At 42.6% G+C, this 18,862-nt stretch overlaps 1 protein-coding gene across 2 annotated transcripts in view; it reads left to right on the forward strand.

Moving 5' to 3' along the window:
- FGF14 (fibroblast growth factor 14) overlaps nt 1–18,862 on the forward strand; it is a 292,035-nt gene that overhangs the window by 154,468 nt on the left and 118,705 nt on the right. Inside the window, exon 1 of one of the 2 annotated variants that reach the window (XM_081003297.1) lies at nt 8,823–8,843. The exons of the other annotated variant lie outside the window; for it this stretch is intronic. The gene's annotated coding sequence lies outside the window, so the exon portion shown is untranslated. Of the gene's footprint in view, nt 1–8,822; nt 8,844–18,862 lie in introns of those variants that run through there. 2 annotated transcript variants of the gene reach the window in all.

Below are 18,862 nucleotides of genomic sequence, written 5' to 3' on the forward strand. Positions count from 1 at the left end.
ACCTGAAGCGTATGTAACCCGAGGTACCACTGTATCTAGGAAGTGGCCTAGGCAAAAGATTGCTGCTCTTCTTTGCTTCTTGTTTGCAAAATAAGTGTGGGTTGGCAGGTGGTGGCTTAAATGTGTGAAGGAGCCATCACAGGTCAAGGAACTCAAACATCATCTCTCATTGTTCTGATTACAGTGTTTTCAAACAGAGTTTGTTGCAAATTACCTGGCTTGAGTAATCATATGAGTCTGCTGCAAAGAACCAGGTGTGAGTAATCATATGATGTCCAAGCACATGTGAATCTGCAACCATGGCAGGCCCATGTTCTCTCTATGCTCCACAGAGTGTAAGAAACTCTTTTGGACCTTGGGATCAAGGCCAAGGCCATGGGAGTGGAATCATAAAGCTATTGACACCTATACAGTATTAAAGGTATAGATGCCAACTGTTGTGTACTTGGCACAGACTGTCCACAATAAATTAAAAGGAGCTTGCAAAGTGGTATTATTTCACACTGTTATTTACCTAGTGGGGTCAGCAGTCCTTTGACTCAACTCAAGTTGCCCATTTTAGAGGGCTGTCTGATTGCCAGTGAAGCAGGAAACAAAGGACACTCCATGGTGAAAGCGAAGCCACAATATATCCCTGATTTATTAGCAACCTACTATATTATTCCTTTAAGGTGTGAAATCCTGTTTTCTTTATCAGGTCCTCTGGCAGATGTTTGGTGAGTGCACACTGTGGTACTCAAATACAGTTTATCAAAATGTGCTGATTTTAGAAGTTTGAGGTAGGAGGGAATTAACAGCGATAAATGTGCACATGAATATTCATTGTAAGCTTGCTGTTTACTATAGCAACCTCAGCAATTTGGCGTGTCTTTATTTTATGCCTCATGCTATTGTTGCTCCTTATAACATGAGTTGCAAATGTGTGGGTGTTAGCAACTGTGGCTGTAACAACTCGTCAATGAAGTCAATGGTTTCTTTTAAGCTCAGAATTACAGTCAGTGCGTGAACTGTATGATGGCCAAATGAAAAGGAGGATGAGGCGACACCTGCTGAATTTTCTCTTCTACAGCTGAAGAAGCCATGTCCTTTTTTGCACATGACATGACCATCATATTTGTTAAATGATGGCCCTTCTGGAACCTTCTAACTATGGGAAATCAGCCTCATATAACCAACATGCTGGACTAAATGGGGTTAAAACCATAGAGCAAGCTGTCCTGCCAGGCTTAGCTCACCTTGGGAGGGAATAAGTAACCAAGCCTTTGTTCTTCAAGTCTACATGTGAACTTTGGTGTGTGAGTATCTGAGCTTCTCCTTCCAGCCACATGACTCTCACAAGCCGCTCTTTAGTTCCTATAGGAACTTTCACCACTTTGTAACAACTAAGTATATTGACTGTGCAACTTTTCTGACTGATACATGGAATAACTCATTAACTTGACCTTTGAAGCATTTGTAAGTAAACCAATTTTTAACTTACTAAACATGCGTTTTTTCCTTTGCTGGGGGGGAGAGGGAAGTTTTAGAACTCACATGGGCATATTTTAGATATCTAATAGCCTATATGTACTTCCATGCTTTATTTTGCTGCATAATTTGTTTTATTTTTTAATCTCAGCTGGGCTTGTCTCACCAAAGAATACTTGCCCAAAACTTGAATCTTGGCTTCCAGGGAATTCTCCTTTCTATATACCTATTCTTTTCTTTGCACCAAGACTAACCACAGTATTTAAAGAGTCCAGGCTCCTTCTTGTCCCCATATAATTCAAGCACTGATTGCAGTTAATGAAGTTAATGGACAGATATGTTTATATGGTAGCAGCAAATGCATAACATGGTCACGCCAATGAGTGTAGCATAGCTAGCAAGCCCATCTTGGTGCCACGGATGAGCCTGTCTCCCATACACCTAATATAGGATGCCAGTATATGCTACTCAGTGCGCTAGCACTCCTACAGTTAGTTCGATGTAGTTAACAGATTTATCATATTTAACACCTGTGACATAATGCATACCCTTATCCTTGGAGCCTGCTTGGCATCATCTATCTGCTGTTTCTCAGGTGCCAAGCAAAATTAAGTCAAAGCAAAGAGGGTAGCTTCCTCCTCTTCCTCCTCTGAGACACACAGATGGCACAATGTGCAAATAGCAGTTAATGAGAGTTCTGTAATTTTTTAAAACATCTCGCTATTTAGTCAGCAAGCTGCTTGAAATTTTGTGGCGATTTTATTGTCAATAAAAGTCAAAACAAGGCGTTAACATTTAAGTGAGCATGTATTAACATTAAGGTTAATTGAACCATGCTTGATTCATTTATAGCACAACAGAGGTTGCTTTCAGTGTGGCTTCTATAGTTCAACTACTCATTTTTCTGTAATTCTTATGTATAAAATTATACTGTTATAGCATAAAAAATGACTTTTGAAGTACCATGCAGTATATGCCGGCAGATAGATATAACATATAGTTCTGGGCTTCTTTATTTGTATAAATATTTTTATTGATTTTTTCAACGAACTATGAACAGAACTTTAAGTTCTCCCAGTTCCACTCAGAACAAACTACCAATATGCCAAGTTTTGCTGTTAGCTGGTGGGTGTCAATATATTCATTCAAATATTTTATAAAGGGTTACAATATTTCGATAAAATCATCCACATCAGATGTCTTGTTCAAGTCAAGTACCATTTCTGTCACTTTTTCAGATAAGGCAGTAGCTCATTTGTTCTGTCGCCATCATGTGATGTGTAGGTGTCAAGTCCTTTGCAGTTCTGTGCTATGAATAGTCGTGCCACCACCAGGAGAAAAGTGATGAGTTCCTTATAAACTAAACTGAGTGCATCTTCTTCCAGTAATATTAATAAACCCAGACTTGGACTACATTGTACATGCTGATTTGTAGTATTGCTTATTTCCACAAATGCTCTTTCCCAGAATGGCTGCACAAGTTCACATGAGCACCACACATGGAATAGCATGCGAGCTGCCTTAATCCTCTCCAACACATTGGTGAATATGTTTTGCCCATGCAGCTAAATCTTAAAGGTGCTAAATGCGAGCTATAAATTAACTTTAAATAATTCTCTGTTATGCAGGTTGACACTGATCTTAAAAGTTTGTTTGCCCATTAAGTTGTTCCAGTCAGCCTCTTCAATTTTGGTACCTGGGTCTGTTTCCCATAATTGTTTGATTGCTGAGCATTGTCCAATAGTGGGACAAGAGGTCAAGGCTTCTTGACATGAGTTAGCCCTTGACATCTTACAGTAAAAGACAGAGAGCAGTAAACATTCCCTGTGACTGAAGTTACCAGAGATGACCAAAGGCCACACCTATGTTAAAAAGAGAGAACCTCAATGATTTTGCTAGGGACTTTGGGTCAGCTATTATGACAAAAATTCCAAATGTCTGGCTAAGAAATGGGGCAAACGTGCATGATAAAGAACTGTCATTGCTGGGAATGTGTTGAATTTATTAGGGGAGGAGAAACTGTTCGATCAATCAAGTTAGCGTGTTTAGCATCAATGAATAATAATATTTGGTGTGATGTTGAGAATATAAAAAAGGACTGGTGTGCCCTGCTGTATTTGAACTGTCCAAGCCATGAAGCTGGTCTCTATAGCTGTGTAACACATCCTCTTCAACTCTGCTTTAACCCTGTCAGTGTACACTATTGCCCTGTCAAACAAGGTGTGGGAAATACTTTCTATTTTCATGCTAATCAATAAAATATCTCGGTTAGCATTACTATCTACTTGCTGCTTGTGTAATGGACTCTGCTTCAGTTGATGTGTACTCTGGATCTAACACCTACAGATTCAGGGAATTTCTGGTTGACTGTGCACTCCTTATTGCCTGGGAAAACCCAGAACTTACACCACCCAGTAGTTTTTATAGTTGCATACCAGATAAATTGATTTGGGATTGCACACAGGACATAATAGCATAATGGAATGGAGCCTAACACAGCAATCCTCTATGGACTTACCTGAAAGTAAATCATAAGTCAATTGAACTTGCTTCTCAGTAGATTGTGTCGAAAAACTTTTAAATCTTAACAGCCTTTCATTCATTGTTATCTGTGCTGCCATGTCCAATGTGTTTCCATCATTATATATTGGGAGAGCTACATAGAAATAGCTGAAATTGTGAAATGGCAATAGAGGCAACACTGTCTTTGCCTTCCTACTTGTCTGCGGCTGATGCTTTATTACTTGGGATGCTACAGAATTCACCTGTATCCAGGCCACTGTAGTGCATTTGAAGAGAAGTCAAGAGTGGAGAATGCGATGCTCAGAAGGCTGATAATACAATACAGAATCGTTTTTTGAATCCTCATCATCCTCATCAACTTTCTTTTAGAAAAAAACAATATGTACTGGGTCCTGTACCAAAACAAAATAACAAAATTCATTGTCCCTAGGCTCACAATTATAAAGCAAGACAAAAGTAAGGACGGTTAGAGGGAAAGGGGGAAAACAGCAAGCTAGCTGAGGAAGTAAGCAAAAGAAGAAAAAAGAGTTTAATGCAATCATTTACAAAGTTGTGGGGCAGAATTTTTAAAAACCAAATAGAACATCAACACAAAAATGCAACGGATAAAAGACAGATTCCTTAAAGGGACGCAATGGTTTGGTGCTCATGATACAATAAGCCATATTACGGCTGTCCAGTACAGTGGAAACTTTTGAGCTTCTAGAGAGGAGCATGGAGTTCCTCCTTCATCTTGTTAACTCCCATGCTGTGCTGGACTAAGTCAAAGTTTGACTTATCATATCATATGAACTTGGGCTTAAGCTGTTTATCCTCACTATCCATGAGTTGTAGTGATGGTTTGTTCTTGATGAGCGCTTTACCATAAGCCCAGGTGTGAACGGCATCTGAAATGGGGACTGGGAAGGGATGAACAAGGGACGCAGGTGGCACTGTGGGTTAAACCACAGAGCCTAGGGCTTGCCGATCAGAAGGTTGGCAGTTCGAATCCCCGCAATGAGGTGAGCTCCCGTTGCTCGGTCCCTGCTCCTGCCCACCTAGCAGTTCAAAAGCACGTCAAAGTGTAAGTAGATAAATAGGTACCGCTCCGGCGGGAAGGTAAACGGTGTTTCCGTGTGCTGCTCTGGTTCGCCAGAAGCGGCTTAGTCATGGCCACATGACTCGGAAGCTGTCTGCGGACAAATGCCAGCTCCCTCGGCCTATAGAGCGACCCCAGAGTCGTCCGTGACTGGCCCTAATTGTCAGGGGTCCCTTTACCTTTAAGGGATGAACAGGTGGAGGACAGCAGCAGCTCAAAAGTAGTGCTGAGAAGTTCTGGGAAGTGAAGAGGAGGCCAAGGTTTGCATGCTCAGTAATGGTTGGTGCTGGGAAGGGATGGAAAGAGAGGAGGGAGGGAGAGGTCAGAAATGAGCAGCTCAGGAAGTCCCAGGGCAGGCTCACCATTTCTGAGAGAGGAGGAAGCTGTCATTGTGAGAGCAAGAGGATTTGCATCTCTCTGGTTTTCAGCCAGCCTGAAGTGCTCCATATGCAACATTTTAGGTGGTTTCAGAACTATGACACTCGCTTCTCCCTACCTGTGGTTTGGGCCAAATTCTGCTTCCTTGACCCTGTAACTCAGCGGCTCTCAACCTGTGGGTCCCCAGATGTTGTTGGACTACAACTCCCATCATCCCTGAGCTCTGGCCTTGCTAGCTAGGGGTGATGGGAGTTGTAGTTCAACAACATCTGGGGACCCACAGGTTGAGAAAGGCTGCTATAACTGTTTGTGGTTTATTATGGTTTGTTTATTTATTTATTTTCCTAATTTCATTAGTGCCAGGCCGGGAGTGAGGAACTTGTGGCTAAACTTGCAACTTCCATTACATTCAACTGTTGTTGTTTAGTCGTCTAGTCGTGTCCGACTCTTCATGACCCCATGGACCAGAGCACGCCAGGCACTCCTGTCTTCCACTGCCTCCCGCAGTTTGGTCAAACTCATGCTGGTAGCTTCGAGAACCCTGTCCAACCATCTCATCCTCTGTCATCCCCTTCTCCTTCTGCCCTCCATCTTTCCCAACATCAGGGTCTTTTCCAGGGAGTCTTCTCTTCTCATGAGGTGGCCAAAGTATTGGAGCCTCAGCTTCAGGACCTGTCCTTCCAGTGAGCACTCAGGGCTGATTTCCTTAAGAATGGAAAGGTTTGATCTTCTTGCAACCCATGGGACTCTCAAGAGTCTCCTCTAGCACCATAATTCAAAAGCATCAATTCTTTGGCGATCAGCCTTCTTTATGGTCCAGCTCTTACTTCCATATATCACTACTGGGAAAACCATAGCTTGGTCAATAGGCAGAGCCCAGCAGCATATGAGGGGGGCAGGGAGCACTGCTTCCCCTTCACTCTACTAAGACTGCCATCCTAAACAAACCTACTAGGGAAGAAGCCCCACTGTGCTCAGCCCCACTTTTGAGTAAACCTTTACAAGATTGTGTTGTAAATCCTGTATCTTTTCCTTTGTCACAAAGCAGCATTCCACTCAGCAAGCCTTTTAACCCTAATTGCAAAGGAGGAGACAAAAGGTATTGCTCCTAAGAACCAATTTCTTCTCACTGTCAGGGTTCTTTGCTCTACTGCCAATTCTGTCGCTTTGAATTTGCGCCTTTGCCTTCCCACTTATCTATCTACCAGGCTGGTGCACAAGGGAAGCTACCACCCCAAAAGTAAGAGTGATTTCATTTGATCCCACAGGCAATACTGTCAGCACTTAACTTCACAATGGTTTCTAAAGACTTCATCTATGAGGTAGACATTAAACTCAAGAAGACAACATTTTAAGCTCTTAATAAGGTCATTGTCAGAACAGTCCTAGGGAGGTGGGTGGGAGGAAGAACCTGTGGCAGAGGAACTACTACTTCCTACTAGACTCACATCCTACACCGGTGGTGTCGGGTAGAGGGAGCTTCAGCTCCCCCAATACTGAGGGGGCCACTCCCCCACCGCCGGGGGTCCTCCATGCGCCCTGGCCTCTACCCGGCAGCCCAGGAGCCAGATGGGGGCTGGGGCTGGGACAAGCAAGCATGGAGATCATCCTCTGCATGTCCCGCCCCCACTGGGCAGCATTACATAACCACACCCCCTCAATGTGGGGGGCAAGTCGGCACCCCTGTCCTACACAGAGAGTGGCAGTTGCCCCTTTCCTCTCCAGCAGATGTAAAACTTTCTCCCTCCCATTCGTTCGTTTTCAACAGTGGGGAGAGTGTTGGTGATGGAGCTTTTTGTCACCACCATGAGGGGGCCTTTAGCGGTGAACCTCATTCTCTGACCTCAGAGACGGAGTCCACAAGAGCCAACAGCCCCTCAGTGCCCTTTCTGCATGCTAATATTGGCTACATAGCTGTGTCTCTAAACCAGGCTTCCTCAACCTCAGCCCTCCAGATTTTTTTTGGCCTACAACTCCCATGATCCCTAGCTAGCAAGACCAGTGGTCAGGGATGATGGGAACTGTAGTCTCAAAACATCTGGAGGGCCGAGGTTGAGGAAGCCTGCTCTAAATGCAGGACTTCACTCACCCACCCACAAATTCCCAGTACATACCTCCCTGTCAGGATTGGGACCCTAATGTGGGATTAGGGCAAGTCTTTAACTTTTGTCTCTATCCAGATGGGGCCCACTGGGCCTACATCGTACAAAGCAAAAAAGAAACAAAGCGGCTCCCAATGAAGTTTTCTTGCTGCCTCTCTGCTTGCAGAAAAGAAAATCTTGCCTGGTACAGTAGGCTGGTTTCTATGCACACTCACTCACCTATCTCTCCCTTTCCTCCATAGAGACATGCAAAAGGCAATATCAGAGTTCAAGGACAAATTCCAGCCAGGCCAAAACACTCAGATAAGTTGTGAAGCAGGGCTGCTGAGGGTTGTGGCCTGAGGAGAGAGGCTGTGGGACAAGGGAGGGAGTGTAGCCTGTGGAGAGTCAAAATGGCCAGAGAGAAAGGCCTGGAGGGCCATAAGTGACCCCCAAGCCTGAGATTCCCTAACCCTGACCAGGTATATCAGCGCCATAGCTTTATATTGACATTTCTTGAAGACAGCCAGTCTTCTTGTTTCTGTTTGTCCCACCATGGACCATGTGGTATGTGAGAAATGGACACAAGTAAGAAAGGGCCTTAGCTCAGGGCAGAGGTGCCAGTTTGTGAGGACAATGGGGGGGGGGGAATGGCATGCACATGACGTTGCTGTCCTGGCATCATGCACATCCGGGGCTGAGCCATACACGGTGGTCACGTGTTGCCAGCGGTGGCCCCTTCACTACCTCCTGGCACCGCCATTGGCAGAAGGCTGCTGCAGCCCTCCTTCCCCTCTACTGTGCTTTTTGGACATTGGGCAGCTGGCCATTGCTCCATAAATATTCAGGTTCAATCCGTGGTATCTAGGTTGGCCTGGGCCTGGAGGGCACCTGAAAGTCAGTGTAGGCCATACTGAGGTACATAGACCAATGATCTGACTTGGTATAAGGCAACTTCCTAGCTTCCAGTGCAATACTAAAAGTCATAATTATTTGCTGTAGTTCTTTCTCTTTCCTCTCCTTACTTGGCTCTTTTCCTCTTAATCATGACTTTTCAACATATAATTATAATTATTTATACATATAATTAGAATTATATACTGGCAATGGTTGCAACCAGAAATCAGGTGCTTTGTTTTTCAGTGATCAAGAGTGGAAAGGAAGGATGAAGCATTGCTACAAATATATTTGTTCCTCCTATAAGCTAGTCTTTTTTGCCGCTCACTTCCTAGTAAGTAGAGCTATAACGCTTGCTATATGGAATCTTGTTTTGTAGGATGGAAGAAGGAGAAGGACTACAGCAAACACAAATAGTGGTATGTAATTCTTTATTTTATTGATTTTTTTTCTTCTTTCATCCCTCTTATTTTTTTTTCCCTTTAGCCTCATAACAGTGTGTTGAATATGGTCATTATTCATGATTTTACTTCCATAAAACTAAAAACACAGAAATGTTATCACAAATAACATCTGAAATGGGGCTAAATTCCAAAACAAAATGGGAAGGAAAAATACATATACACTTTCATTTTTCTGTACAATATTTGACACTGCTCCATGTGGATTTTATGTTGTTCCAGATATGTGTGTGTGTGTACATATATATATATCTATGTGTGTGTGTGTGTGTGACCTCCAGCGATCCAATAGTAAATATTATAAATAAATACAGAAACATTTCCCATAGACTTTTAAAATGCATAATCTTAATAGGTTCTTAACCAATTACCCACTGTGACTCTTTTCCTTTTCCGAAACATTTTCACTGAAATTTGTACTGTAAGTAGCAAGCTATTCATAAAGTACTGAGTAGCATCCCTCCCCCCATTTGTGCACATAACCCTAGCGATAGGGTCTCTGGTTTCGGTGGCAATATTACGTTGTAATTTCCTTGAATAAGTTTACAGAATATTTGCAAAAACCTCACTCTTTTATTACCGGGGGGGGGGGGGCACGCGCCTTCTGTTTTCCTTCGTTGATACCACCTTTCGTCTGGTAACTGTAAAGCATTGAAGCATTTGTGGGAAATGCTATCTAACCAAGTGTAGCTGCTGCTTGCTTTCGACTTGTGGTTCTGAACAGGCAGCCCAATTCATGAAAAAAAACATGAAAATGTCAGGCAGGGACCCAGAGGCTTAAGTTAAAATCTACGTTTCTGAAATCTAAAAGTACCGCTGTCATAATCACATGCTTTGTTGAGGCTCTGCTTTATGAAAACAAATATAAAATAAATAGTGAATAGTGTTGAACTGTGACCAGGGAAACTGGGGTTTGAATATGCACTCAGCCAATAAGCTCACTGGGTGACCTTGGGCCAGTCGCCCTCCTTTAGCCTAACCTACCTCACAAGGTTGTTGTGAGGATGAAATGGGGAGGAGGAGAACCATCTCCCCTATCTTGAGCTCCTTGGAAGATAACGGTAGTATATAAATTCATAAATAAAATAAAATATGAAGAAGTAGCAGGTTTTTCTGATATCTGGCTGTTGGGTATAAAAAGGGCATTGTTTCTATTTCTAACTGTTTAAAGGTAAAGGAACCCCTGACCATTAGGTCCAGTCATGACCGACTCTGGGGTTGTGGCGCTCATCTCGCTTTATTGGCCAAGGGAGCAGGCATACAGCTTCCGGGTCATGTGGCCAGCATGACTAAGCCGCTTCTGGCGAACCAGAGCAGCGCACGGAAACGCCGTTTACCTTCCCGCCAGAGCAGTACCTATTTATCTACTTGCCTTTGATGTGCTTTCGAACTGCTAGGTTGGCAGGAGCAGGGACCGAGCAACGGGAGCTCACCCCGTCACAGGGATTTGAACCGCCGACCTTCTGATCAGCAAGTCCTAGGCTCTGTGGTTTAACCCACAGTGCCATCCCTGTCCTTTTATAACTGTTTGGGACACAGCAAATTCAATCAGGGCTTGCTAGTGGTGTTAATGTATTTTATATCTGGTGTTTCCTCTGCTGTGGTGAATTTTTGGTTCCCCGCCCCCCCCTTGACATACTGCATTGAAAGCTCCATGTACCGAAAACGATGTATTAAAGGTACTGTTTCAGACAGGTAGCCGTGTTGGTAGTTCTTGGCTCATACCAAGAACTAACTTAGTTGGTCTTCAAGGTGCTACTGGAAGGATTTTTTTTATTTTAAAGGTACTGTGTGAAGGCTTACTTTTCTATTAATTTAAGTGAGTTCATTTTTTTCAGTACTAAAACATTTGCCACTTCATTAGTTGCAATCATCATTCCACAGAACGTTTTTCTGGCTCCCTTGGAGGCCTTCCTTGAGTATTCTGAAGTATTCCTGCCACGAGGCCTGGCAACCTTTGCCCCAAATTTATTTTAATAACATAATCATTCTGCAGGATAAGTAATGCATTTGATTATAGTTGGCTAATTAAGGCGTAATACTTTTACAGCCATATTTCTTTCCAGTAGAATTAAGGAATGAGTTAATTATTTTTGTTCTCCATTTATTGCATTACAATACACACACACACACACACACACACCGATCATTTTACTATGTAGAGAAGCATAGTCTTGAAAAATGCATATACCTATGCTTGCTAAGGAGTCGAGGCAAAAAACAACACATTGCTTTTTTAAAATAATAGTCTTAGCGAAATTATATCAAGGTGAATCCCACTAATTTTGACATATTTGCTAAGAGTGAAACCATAGACCAGCAGTCCTTGCTGGTGGTCATTTCTGCAAATTAAAAACAACAACAACAATTTTATTATCTGCTTTAAGGTTCTTTTGGACTGATTTTAAAAAAACCTTGGAAGTTGAACAGAAATGAAAATTCTATTTTAAAATGTCACATGTATGAGTCTCTTAATGAAAAGCAACTGAAGCCAAGCGCTTTCTGAAACTATCAACAATTTTATACTTTTGATAATCAGTGCACAGGAATGATTTAACCCAAAGGGTTTATCAGTGCTTAAAAAGCTGACCTTTAAAATCTGTCGTTTCCACGGGAGCTGACCATGTCTAGTGCCTACTGACTCTAAGCGGAGCTGCAGATGTTTACCCCTCTTCGAAAATAAGGCTATTGCAGTTATTTTTATTTCTCAGCAGAATTTCTGCTCAAGCAACCAAAGTTCCAGTGGCAGATGGTGGTTTCAACCTTGCACACACTGAATACGTATTCAAGGATACGAACAGTGTTTCTATGGTAATGGGAGGCTCAACATCTCAATGTGTATTATGTTCAAATTTCCTATAAATACATGCTGCATTTATTAAAACTGGATCTATAATCTCACGATGTTTTTAATGCAAATCATTCATGCCTTCTGCCCTCTATCCATGTCGGAAGAGAAGCTCTGTTTTTTCCTTGTATGCGTTCGTGGTGTGTAGTGATATTGGCTGCATTGGCCTCTGACAATTAACTTCTAAGAATGAACTAGGTGGCATTGCAGTGGACATTCTGGTGCTGGGAGAGATGTGATGCAAAACACACATATGCCTGGTTGCAGATGAATTCCAGTCAGGCAGCAGATTTGAGAATACACAACTTCAGGGGGGAAGCAGAGAGTGGAGGCTTATGCAGGATTCGAATCTGCCTTATATTGCTATCTTTGCTTTTGAATGCAGAATACAATATGGAATAAAAGCAGCCATGGATAATATGCATGCAATGTGTGACGACGGTTCTGCATGGAATGAACTCTATATTTGCTCCTGCAGATAGGGGTCCTGAACATGCATTACCAGCATGTGGGAGGGCAGAGGTATCCAAGAAAATAAAGGGGTGGATTTTAGAATTTCCTTTTGCTATCATTATAACAAGATGAAAGAAATGCCCCTAAAAAGCAGAAATAACTGGGGGTCTATATGGGTGCTGGTCACGTACAAAAATGTTGCACAACTTCACAATTTAATGCAATTTTGTCCTCTGCTTGGGCCAGATTTTCTCCAATCCAGCCTAGTTCTTGGATGGGAGCAAAGGCACACATGCCTCTACGCTGTCCTGTCTGTACATGAGGGATTGAGTGCCTGAATACCTTCTAGGAATGTAGTATTCAACACATATAAGCACTGATTTCATCATTTAATTATGAAATCAACTACGGTTTTCTCCTATGTGTGTTGCTGGACAATCCAGTGTTTGAAACTCCCACTGTTCTAGGCGCATTTTGCGACCGGGAATTTCATTAGTGTGAGCAGTTTCTGAGCTCTGGCCACAGTACTGCACCTAAGATTTCAGGTTAAAACTTCAGACTGGAAGAAAAGGAGGACCTTTTTCTGCCTCCCCACTTCTAGCTATTCTCTGAAGACTGAGGAAGAGACCCTCTTAAGAATATTAGCGGGGTGGGCAGGGGAAAGGACTAAACCATGTGAAAAATGAACATAATATTTTAGATGCTGTTCATTCCTTTTTAGCTTTGTATTCCTGTTATTATTATTTTTTTAAAAGTGCCTAGACATTCCATTGTTGCGCCCATAACCTAGGATTAAGGTGCCATTTAGCTCCTGACTTTCATATCTCAGCTTGTAACACTGGGACAATCCATGCTGGCAGATGGGGACAGCCCACCATATAGACAGGAAGAAGCTGAACGCACTTGCTGCCATTAATGAATTGGGCTGGGTTAGAGGAGAAATGTCCCGTCCCATCCCGTCCCTTCTAGACTGTTCTTGCATGTATACTGAATTAGAGTGAATTCACACAACCATATATAAGACTTGATTACTCATCACTTGAGTACTCAACATGAATAGGGGAATGTGTGAACCCAGTCAAAAAGCATGAGTTTACAGTAATTTGAAAGCTCTGTCTGTGGTGGTTGATCTATGATGGTTCAAGGATTTTAACAAACCTGCTTAGCTTCCAGGGGTTTGATGGGGGAAGGGAAGGGAGAGGGGGAATAGTGACTTTTGCTTTGCTTCATTTAAAATCTTGGTTAAGCACGATCCTACCTTCTGTAACAATTTTGGCTTTTCCTTATTTTTGATCTTTAAACTTGTATATAATAATAAGTACTGGTGTATTACATACCATTGATATCGCACGTCAGATGCATCATCAGTTTACCCGTGTATGTATCTTTTTGAATATACTGCCTCGGCGTTCCCCATTTTTAAGGTGCTACTTTTTCGGCCAAGGTCACAACTCCACAACTTGTGTCCCACCATGAGAATGCAAGCCTGCTATGCTGCTTGCCTGGAACTGCAAAGGGGGGGGGGGGCATTCTCAAGCACTTGGTAGTGTATGAGTGGTGGTCTGCCCTCTGAATGGTAGGCCATACTAACTATCTACAGGCTTGTTTCTGACCTAAGTGTTAGACATTGGAAGGTTCCAGGCTCTGGAAGGAACTATAATGCTAATTTATATGAGGTTGAAGATGACTGAAGGATTGTTTTTCTTGAGAACTGAGGACCCATGTTGTCTGTGAGGTTTGCTGGGGTGTTTTTTTTGTTCTTGTTTAAAACAATATTTGAGGGTTATCTGAAGAGTCAGGGATACTCTCAGCTTCTCCATTGTCAACAGAGATTATTTTGGGATTTGTGGATGTATAAATGGTGTAGAACTGGACCATCTCAAAGTATCCACACTTCCCAAGAATAAAGCAGAAGAGCTATTGGGAAACATGTAGCAGTGTAGATGGAACATGTGGTTACTAAATCCTACAGTAACATTATTACAAGTTCAGGCCAAAATATGGACAGTAGATTGATAGACAGGACAAAATGTCACAGCGTATCCTCCCAAGAGCATAGGAGAATTCCACCCACCTAACTTGTAATACTACATGGGAAATCAATTCCAGAATTTAGTTTTTCTTGATGAGTGATATTTTGAATTGTTTACAGCAAGGAAAAAGAAGTTTTTTTGCTCCATATTCTAGATCCTTATTAGGATTTGCCTCACAGGCCAAATCTGGCCTGTGGGCAAGTCTGCCCACCTGTCAATCACCTGACATTAAAGGTAAAGGGTAAAGGGACCCCTGACCATTAGGTCCAATTGTGGCCAACTCTGGGGTTGCGGTGCTCATCTCGCTTTATTGGCCGAAGGAGCCAGCGTACAGCTTCCGGGTCATGTGGCCAGCATGACTAAGCCGCTTCTGGCAAATCAGAGCAGTGCACAGAAACACCGTTTACATTCCCACCGGAGCAGTACCTATTTATCTACTTGCATTTTGACGTGCTTTTGAACTGCTAGGTTGGCAGGAGCAGGGACCGAGCAACGGAAGCTCACTCCATCGCGGGGATTCGAACCACCAACCTTCTGATCGGCAAGTCCTAGGCTCTGTGGTTTAACCCACAGCGCCACCCACACCCCTCACCTGACATTACAAGGGTGTTAAGTGATTTAGTGCTTTGGAGTCCTGAAGTTGGGGCTCTGCTAAAATAGGTGGAGGGGGGAATTTGTTTCAGTGCAAACCTGGGTCACCAGGGAGCACAAATTCTGTTTTGTCATTTCCATGGATTGTTAACCACCTTGAGTGCAATAATGTAGAAAAGTAGTACACGACTTTAAAAGGACATGATGATGTTTGAGATTCAAGCAGACCAATTCACACTCCTATACCTCCAACTTTCTGCTTTTCTTTTCCAACCAATGTATAATATTCTTGATGACCGTGGACAATGCTTGGTCTATTTTTTCTCTCCTTTATTATTATTTTTTAATAATGTGTTTGTGTTTTTCTTTTTTCTTGTCTAAAATGAAACATTATGCACTTCAGGTCACTGGCTTAAGCCACATTTTAATCCTCATTTTTGGAACCTGACCTACTTTGCTGCAATTCATCTCACAGCATCTAGACTGGTATGTGTCATAGTGAGAGTGCAGTTACTGTGAGAAAGGATTTGGGTGACACTCTTTGGTAGTGGGGATTTATGCTGCAACACCTCTCCACACCTTTTCACAGAGACTGTCTCAAAGGACTGTCTGCCTTTGTATTACCAGTTCTATCAGTTGTCATTTTTAAAATGGTGAAATGTTGTTTGTTTTTTTAAATGATGTTCAGGGTTTTACCTCTTTCTCTCTCTCAAGCTATTAAATACTTGCTTTCCATCTACTGAGTGGGGAGGAAAGCGAGAGGCAGAATATGTTTTCTTGTGGAAGCAGAAGTTTCACTTCTTACTATTTTAGCTGAAATTAATAGTGTGTAGGAAATAGCTACATGATTTGAATAAACACAAGCATTTCCAACGACAGCATTTCAACATATGCATATTTCATGAATATATACATAGTGAATCACATTTCATTCTAATATGAAGTTTTGGTTTTTATCCAGCATGTTTTGTAAAAATTTCTGAAGGAAGCGATTCAGTTTGTATGTGAGCCAATTGTAGATAGGTTTTCCTCCCTAAGCTGAGTTTTGAGTATTAAAACATTGAATATTCATTCCGTGGTGGGGTGGGGATTACCTCTAAATCAAATGAAGTCAGGAAATTAAACCACCATTTCTAGTTACAGGTAGGTAGCCGTGTTGGTCTGCCGTAATTGAAAAAAACAAATTCCTTCCAGTAGCACCTTAGAGACCAACTAAGTTTGTCATTGGTATGAGCTTTTGTGTACATGCACACTTCTTCAGATACCCAATATTTCTGACCCTCTGCTTGTTTTCAGTGTTGAGTGCAGAGGAGGACTGGAGTCTTCTGTCACTGCTCCATCACTCCACTCTCTTCCCTGCATGAAATTCCTTGCCACTTATTGCTACCAGGCTTGTCCTCAAAATATGAATCTGAAGTAAACATTTCCAGGGTGGTTTACTAAAAAACGAAAGCAAAACAGAAATGACAACCCAGTTACAGAATCACAGTAAATAACAAAAGGAGCAACTGGAACAACAGCAATTAAAACTGTTCACATTGCAGCTTAAAAGCCTGGGGAAATAAATAAATAAACTGGCAGTGCAACTGAGGAGACTTGCTCTCGATTCACCACCTGCCTCATTTGAAATTATTGGGACATATGAAGGAGGACCTCTGAGGATGACCTCAATGTACAGGCAGGTTTGTTTTGGATTTGATGGTCCTCCTGTTGGAATAGAATCATATATCGCGTATAGTGACACCACGACAGCAGATACAGTTGGATTTTGCTACGTGCTTGCATCACTGGGGCCAAGTAAACCTGATATAGAATGAGGGCAATTTCCAGGTCACACCAGTCCTGGAAAAATTGTTGAAAGGAGGGCAATGCTTAATTGCTGACAAAAGTGATTGGAAAAATTGCCCCCATTGCCACCAGCCCTAATGAAACTGAGGAATGCATTACAGAAAAGGTGTAGATTGTTGTTATTGTTGGGAACAAACTACCTGGCAATTTTCCCACGGAGGTTGAACTACCTTTCTCCAGCAGACACTAAAATGAATTACTATGTATTTTTTCTCTTGTTTGGATCCTAGTGGGCTGAGATGCTGGGTCCCTGCGGGTATCATTCTTGCAGTTGGGGAATAGCTAAGCACGCTCCAACTGACATGTTGTTGTGCTGTTTTGCCAGATCCCATAGTTAGCTTCTGAGTGTACTCTTTGCGTAGCACATTTTGATGTCAACCCTCAATGCGTGCCACCCTCGCGGGGAGTCTGACAACACAAACGATGTGAGCTGTTCACATTTTGAGCCAAATAGCCTTTCCTTATTAATTCTGGAAGAAAATAAATGAAAATCAAGTTAGAGGGGAGAGAATTAGATTAACTCTAACTCTGCTTGACAGACCATTTCTTTTGTTTTCCATCTGCATTCTCCCCCTCCCTCCCCCACGTAAAACAGAGGCACTGTTCCCATCAAAAACTCTCATTTGTTGATAGGATTAGGATGTCCAGTCAACTGTTCACTCAATAAATTGATAAGGAATTGTCTAATGAAATTATAGGAATTTTCAGACCCTAGGAAATCATGAATTATTTGAGCTTCATGCTTAGGAAACTTGGTTCAATCAGTGCTTATTGCCTTTGACTATACACAGGGTTATTACCTTGCATGAAATAATTTTGAATGTTTCATTAAAGAATGAATCATCTTAAAATAATTGGAGTTCTTTCAGTTGCATCTGATGAAGTAGACCTAAATTCACCAAGGTTCATGCCACAATAAATTCATTAGGTGCCGAATGACTCTCTTGTTTTCATTTCAGAAAATATTGTTTAGCCTCAATAGTTTAGATGTTGCAAATTAGACATGTTTTCATTTAGCCCTCTTTATTAATGTTGCTTAATTTATATTGAACATATGAAACAGATTTGTAAAGGGTCAGGCCACTGCTCCATCTCATCCTGTGTTGATCTGCCCTGATTGGCAGTAGCTTTCCAAGGTCTCAGACAGAAGTCTTTCCCCAGGCTTTTAACAGGGGATACCTGGGATTGAACTTTCCGTAAACAAAGTCTGTAAGGAGTGTGCTCTGTTCATGTGGCAAAGGCCATCCCCGAACCCAAAACATCAGCAGCAACAGTTATTACTGAAGAAGAAAGCGCTCCTAGATTGTCGTGCTGAGCAGCATCCTTAAGGGATGTTAGCTTCTAAACCAAACTTCCCCAACCTGTTGCCCTTCTGATGTTTTGGACTGTGTCTCCCAGTTGGAACTGATGGGAATTTTAGTTCAAAACATATTGAGGGCAACAGGATTGGGGGTAGCCTTCTGTCTGCACAGTGCACAAACCACTCCAGTCAACTTACAGCAGGGGTGCCCAAACTTTTTTCAAAGAGGGCCAGATTTGATGAAGTGAACATTTTTAGGATTGAAGTCGTTGAGTTTTTTTAAGGATTTAACCCCAGGACATATACTGCCACAGGGGCCGGATTAGATTGACTGGCGAGCCAGATTAGCCCCCAAAACAGACTTTGGACATGCCTGACTTGCAGGTAGCCTCTGCTGCAAAGTTGATGGGGGCTATAATTGAGTGTTAAAGTTCATGTTTTGTACTGATTTCCTAGATTCAGTCCTCAGGGCCTATAGCTTTTGCTATGCTTAGACAGCAGTGCTAACATGCTTCCCAGGATCTTGGAGAGCTGCTGGGGTAGATGGACCAAATGTCTGACTCGGTAAAAGGCAGCTTCATACATTCGTAAACTTAGGTGGAAGGTCTTGATTGTATTGCGTGGACAGGCGGAGTCCCCAGATCCCGAGCGGTCCCCCCCCCCGTCATGTGGAATAACGACTCAAGACAACGTGCTATGGGATTAAATTGGCCACAACTTTATTAAATTTCAAATGTGGGTAGACCTTGGCTCAGGCATTGGGCGTTCTCCCTCCCCAGTCCCCAGCCGGGGACCTAGGGAGCATCAGGGTTATCCAGTGTGTGTGGGGGGGGGATGGGCTGGCTCTGGAGAACATATGTTCAAGCAGAGATAGCCGCCCCCATTACACCGCTGCCGCAGGGGA

Source organism: Podarcis pityusensis (genome assembly GCF_964106645.2).
Source record: "Podarcis pityusensis genome assembly, chromosome: 4".
Taxonomy (NCBI): Eukaryota; Metazoa; Chordata; class Lepidosauria; order Squamata; family Lacertidae; genus Podarcis; species Podarcis pityusensis.